Here is a 6,905-nt window from a genome sequence, read left to right on the forward strand (position 1 = left end):
TCAATTAGCAGTCTGGCTCCGGAGGTGATTAGACAATGGGATTGGTTATCTCTAAACTTAGAGCTGAAGCCAGCAAATGTGTATTTAGGCAATAGTTTCTAAAAGCTGAAAAAAGTTAACTCTTTATGAAATGATACTTGTTACGGTTTTCTTGGAGCCCTTCTTAGGCGCTGGCTTGCTGGTTCAGGCATTGCTGCTGGGAAATAAGCTCTTCACAACAAAATAACTAATGCTTCTGTAACAGTGCTCCCTTTCTGTGGAACACTCTGGCAGACACGGTCTGACCCCTTTTCGGGGCAGACTAAGGCTGTCCAGACCGCTGGTTATGCGGGGCTGAGGTCGGTTTGTCTGGACAACCCGTCGGCGTTGCCATTCTGTTTCCCAGGTCTGTAAGTAATGGTGAAATTGAAGGGTTGCAACGATAAGCTCCAACGTAATAGCCTGCCATTATCTCCAGAGACCCGGTTCAGCCACACCAACGGGTTATGGTCGGTGACCAGAGTGAACTCCTGCCCATATAAATAGGGAGTCAATTTCTTTAATGCCCACACCAAAGCCAAACACTCCTTTTCGACCGCTGCATAGCTGACTTCGCGGGGCAGGAGCTTCCGGCTGATGTAGGCAACTGGATGCTCCCCTCCATCTTCGCCTACTTGGCTGAGGACGGCTCCCAGCCCAAACATGGAAGCATCTGTATGGACGATAAAACGTTTGTTAAGGGCTGGGGCCGCCAAGACAGGAGCGTTAATTAGAGCATTTTTGAGAGCCTGGAAAGCCGTTTCACAGTGGGGAGACCACAGGACCTGTCGAGGTAAGTTCTTCTTGGTCAAGTCAGTCAGGGGTTTGGCAAGTGTGCTGTAGTCTGGTACGAACCGTCTATAGTACCCTGCCGTGCCCAGGAAGGCTAGGACCTGAGTCTTAGTGATGGGGGTGGGCCAATTGGCGACAGCTTCTATCTTGGCCGGCTCTGGTCGCTGCTTTCCACACCCCACCCGGTGACCCAGGTACTGTACCTCGGCCATCCCAAAGTGACATTTTTCTGGCTTCAGAGTCAGGCCAGCAGCCCGGATCTGATCCAGAACCATTCCTACATGAGCTAAGTGGTCCTCCCAGGACTCACTGTGGATCGCTATGTCGTCCAGGTAGGCGCAAGCAAAACTCTGGAAGCCATCCAGGAGCCTATCCACCAAGCGCTGGAATGTAGCTGGGGCATTCTTCATCCCAAACGGCATTACCCTAAACTGATATAAGCCGAATGGGGTGACGAATGCCGACTTGGGGATAGCCTCCGGGGCCAGGGGAATCTGCCAGTAACCTTTGCAGAGGTCAATAGTGGTCAGGTAATTTCCCCTGGCTATACGATCGAGTAGCTCGTCTACCCTGGGCATAGGGTAAGCGTCCGTCACGGTTTTTCCATTGAGCCTCCGATAGTCTATGCAGAACCGGGTGGTCCCATCTTTCTTGGGCACCAAGACAACTGGGGAGGCCCAGGGACTATCGGAGGGCTCAATTACCCTGAGCTGGAGCATCTCATCGATCTCCTTCTTCATTCCTGTCCTAACTGCTTCGGGGATTCGGTACGGAGCCTGGCGCAAGGGAGCTTGTCCCGGAGTATCTACCTGGTGGGTGGTTAAAGTAGTGTACCCTGGCTTCGGGGAGAAGGTGAGGTGTTTGGACTGGAGGAGTTGGCTGAGCTGCTCCCTTTCAGTGGGGCTAAGTCGGTCTCCTATCTGAACCTGAGCCACTATTCCGGTGGGGAGACTCTTTTCTAATAGGTCTGGAATGGGTAGACTGTCTGGGTCTTCCTGAGGGGAACAACATACGGCCGTCACGTTCTCTGGTCGCTCAAAATATTCCTTGAGCATGTTTACATGGAATGTCTTTCTAAGATTGTTGTCATGGCAGCTAGCTATCACATAAGTGGTGTCTCCCCTTTTCTCTACGATCTGGTAGGGACCCTGCCAGGACGCCTGCAATTTGTCTGTCTTCACTGGCTTAAGTACTAGCACCTTTTGTCCTATGGTGAAGATTCTCTTTCGGGCCCCACGATCGTACCATACTTTCTGTCTTCTCTGGGCCAACTGGAGATTAGCCCGCACGGATTTGGCTAATTGCTCCATTCGGTCCCTGAGTTCCAGCACGTATGGCACAATGGGGACACCGTCAGCCTCCATCTCTCCCTCCCAGTGCTCCCGGATCAGGTTGAGGGGTCCCCGTACCTTTCTTCCGTAGAGCAACTCGAAGGGAGAGAACCCTGTCGTTTCCTGGGGCACCTCCCGATAAGCAAATAGGAGGTGCGGCAGGAAGCGTTCCCAGTCTCGGTATTCCTGAGTGAACGTCTTGAGCATTTGCTTGAGGGTCCCATTGAACCTCTCACACAGCCCGTTCGTCTGGGGGTGGTATGGGGAGCTCAGGAGGGACTTAATTTTGCAAACCTGCCAGAGTTGTTGGGTCAATTCAGCTGTAAATTGGGTGCCTCGGTCGGATAGGATTTCTTTTGGAAATCCTACCCGGGAGAACACCTGTACTAGTGCATTCGCTACCGTATCCGCTTGTATGTTGGATAGGGCGACAGCCTCTGGGTACCTGGTAGCGTAGTCCACTACGGTAAGAATGTAGCGCTTACCGGAGGGACTAGGGGTAGCCAGTGGTCCCACTAGGTCAATAGCAACCCGGCTGAAGGGTTCCTCTACAATGGGCATATTTACTAGATGGGCTTTAGGGTGATCGCCTCGCCTTCCTACTCGTTGACACACATCGCAGGTGTTACAGTAAGTTCTAACGTCAGCGTGCACCCCTGGCCAAAAGAACGTGTGAGTAATGCGGTGTAGGGTACGGGTTACGGCTAGGTGGCCTGCTAAGGGGATGTCGTGGCCTATTTTGAGGATTTCTTGACGGTATTTGTGGGGCACTACCAGCTGTCGCCTACGCTGTCCCCTTTTCTCTGTCCAGCGGTATAGTTTCCCTTTTTCCCATAAGAATGTTTCGTTATCTGCCCCGCCCCCTCCGGTCTCTGCTCGTTCCCGGTACTTTTGTAAGGTCGGGTCAGTCTTAGACTCTGCCTCGAAAGCATCTGGGGTGTCCCAGGGTATGGGGCCTAACCTGTCAGGCAAGGTCGGGGTAGGTCTTACCTGTGTCTCCCGCACTGGTGAGAGCTCTCGCTCCGTCCGGGCTTGGGCCCGTGTAGTCACTGGGTCCGCCTCGTTGTTGCATACTGGAGCATAGGCAGAAGTCATGGGGCCCAAATCGTTGCCCAGTAGTACTTCGGCAGGTAAATTATCCATTAGGCCCACGTTCACAGCCCCCTTTCCCGCTCCCCAATCAAGATGCACTTTAGCTGTTGGAATTTTGTACACATCCCCCCCCGCCACTCTAACGGCCACAGTCTGTCCGGATCGCTTGTGCTCTGGCACCAAATGACTCTGTACCAGCGTGATAGTAGCCCCTGTGTCTCGCAATCCCTCGGTAGATCGCCCCTCGAGCCATACCCTCTGCCGATGGTGCTGGCGGTTATCTGAGGCAGCATATACAGGGTCTGCCTCGTGAAGCGGCCCCACATATCCCTCCATAGGGGCCTCTTGGTTAACACAGAGGGCCCGGGCCGGACGATAGGACCCAGAGGGGTAATTGTAATTCCTGGGTGTCTGGTGCGTATTAAGGGGGCAGCTAGCCATGAAATGCCCTGGTTGCTTGCATCGGTGGCAAGTCGGTCTGGGACGCTCAGAGCTGTTATTGGGTGGTCCTGAGTGTCGGACGGGCCCTGTGGGCACTGGGGCTCGAAATTCAGCACGAGGGGGTGCACGGTAAACCTCTCTGGGTTCGACCCGTGCTGGAGCTCGGTAGTTCATGGGTTCGTGAAGACGGGAGTCATAATGTTCATCGGCCAATTTGGCTGCTTCTTCTAAGGTAGAAGGCCGCCTGTCTAGCAGCCATTCCTTCCCTTGCTGTTCCATGCCATTATAAAAATGTTCTAAGAGAAACAATTGTAAAATTTCCTCACCAGTCACCGCTTTACTTCCGCTCAGCCAGTGATTTGCCGCTCTCCGCATTCGGTGCGCCCATTCCATATGGGTATCGTTAGGCTTCTTTTTCATGCCCCGAAACTGTCGGCGATATGTGTCCGGAGTTACAGCGTACCGTCGCAATAGTGTCTCCTTAACTAGCTCATACTGTGTCACTTCCTCAGCACCCAGAGTACGAAAGGCTTCCAGGGCTCGCCCGGATAGTTTCCCAGACAATATCGTGGGCCACTCTCTGTTGGGAATCTGGTGCAGGGCACATTGCCTTTCGAAGTCCGACAAATATTCATCAATCCCTGTCTCGCTCTCTAGGAAGGGTCGAAATGCTGCATAGGGTATCTTGGGCCTCCCAGCATTTTCGACAGGGATGATTACCTGCGGGGCTTCAGCATTGCGGTGTGCATTCGCTAGGTTGAGTTCGTGGGCTCGAGTCTCTCGTATATCCTCATCCGCCTCCGCCATCAACTGCTGTACCAATTCCATGGAGGGGTTCGGCCCGTATAATGAGAGCCTTTCCCGAACAATCCTGGTTTTTTCGTCACTAATCGTGGTCGGTGTTTCCGCCATTGTGAAGCTCTGATCCAGTTCGGTCAATTCTGTGATCAGCTCTCTCCTCGGCCGGTTGCTGGCGTACCCCCCTCTGCTTTCAAGTAAATCCTTTAGGGTTGTACGCTTCAATTTTTCGTAAGCGCTCTCCATCCGTTCTGTACCTCTCCTAGGAAATCCAGGAAAATCCCGCCGCTGCCGCCAAATGTTACGGTTACCCTTAGTCTCGCTGAGAGATGGACCGCTTAGTAGCCTGGATCCCTATTGCTAAAGAGGGGAGAAGCTGCTTTCCATAGTATTCTATATGAGTCTCGCAAATATAGAATAATCTCCCTTAGCTGCAGTACAGCTAGGATACCCTTCTGCCCACAAAAACGAGTCAACGCTGCGATTGAGGGTCAAACAAGAACTCAGGACTGGGATGCCCAGCCTGCTTTTTATTAAGGTTACATGCACACAGGGCACTCCCAGGGGGAGAGGGGGGGAAGCACAAAATCCCCCATCACACATTTAGATAGAGAGCACTGTCCTTTGACAGGCCACAATAGGATTACAGTACTTAAGATAACAAGTTTACAAGTTCATCTTATCAATTAGCAGTCTGGCTCCGGAGGTGATTAGACAATGGGATTGGTTATCTCTAAACTTAGAGCTGAAGCCAGCAAATGTGTATTTAGGCAATAGTTTCTAAAAGCTGAAAAAAGTTAACTCTTTATGAAATGATACTTGTTACGGTTTTCTTGGAGCCCTTCTTAGGCGCTGGCTTGCTGGTTCAGGCATTGCTGCTGGGAAATAAGCTCTTCACAACAAAATAACTAATGCTTCTGTAACAAACATCTCCTTTTTGGATGTAGTTTTGGATGGGGAATAAGAGATGGGGAGAGTTTTGACAAAACTTTAAAGAAATCCACCTTATGCAAATGCAATTAGAAGAATCTGTCACCCTTGCTATATAAATGATAGTATTGCACATGGCAAATGTATTCACCTAAAATGGAACTGTTCAAGATAGCAAGGTCTTGATTTAGTAATTTAAAAAGGACATAAAAACACAGTAGCCAGTATTCTAAGATACTGGATATCATCAAAAGAAAGCTCTCAGTTAAAAATACAAATGATGACTATAAAGTCTTAATATATAATTAGGTATTGTTGTAAATTTGTTTTACACACACAGACCAGTTTAAACACACACACACACATCAGCTTAAACACACACATACACACACACACCAATTTAAACACACATACACACACCATCTTAAATACACACATATACAAACACACACCAGCTTAAACACACACACACCTGCTTAAACACACACGCCAGCTTAAACACACACATACACACACCAGCTAAAACACACACATGCACACACATAACAGCTTAAACACATATACCAGCTTAAACAAACACCAGCGTAAACACACACAAACACACACACATGCCAGCTTAAACAAACACACACACTAGCTTAAACACACACCAGATTAAACACACAAACACACACACCAGTATAAACACACACACCAACTTAAACACACACATATATACACACACACCAGCGTAAACCCACACATATACACACACACCATCTTAAACACACACCAGCTTAAATACACACACATACCAGGTTAAAAACACACACACACACCATTTTAAACACACAAACATACACACACACACACCATCTTAAACACATGCACAAACACACACACACCATCTTAAATACACACACATACCATCTTAAATACACACAAACACATCATCTGAAATGCACACACAATTGCTTAATAGAAGAGAAAAAAAGAGGCTTTTTGCAACTGGAGCAAGCATAGTGCAGCATATGTGTACAAAAACAAATCGGCAGTGAGTTTTGAGAATGAGAAGCAGAGAAATACATTTATTAATAGGGAGCATGTGAAGACTGAAGAAGTGCAGAGACTCGGATGACTTGCATATCTACAAAAAGGGTAGCTCAGACCAGATCAAAGAGAATCAAATATGAACAAACAGTAAGTGTATGCTTACAATCTGTTTTTTATTATTCAAGATTGTGCAATGGACTGCAGAAATATTTTACCACCAGGTTATCTGCTATTTGACCATAAAATGTAAGTTCAACTTTCCCTTTCTTTTTCTCCTGTTACTTCTGTGTGGTAAACATTTTGTGCATGCAATAAAGTGTGCTACATTAGAGGAGAAACCCTGGCATTGTTAGTCCTATTTTTTGGGGTCAGGGTGGTTTGGTGTCATAAGTACTACAAAGGATGAGTGTGAACGATTAAAATATTTTGTGCCTGCCCTGTGGGTTGTGACAAGTTATGAGGTAATTAGGA

The sequence above is a fragment of the Bombina bombina genome, chromosome 5 (assembly GCF_027579735.1).
Source record: "Bombina bombina isolate aBomBom1 chromosome 5, aBomBom1.pri, whole genome shotgun sequence".
In the NCBI taxonomy this organism is placed as follows: domain Eukaryota; kingdom Metazoa; phylum Chordata; class Amphibia; order Anura; family Bombinatoridae; genus Bombina; species Bombina bombina.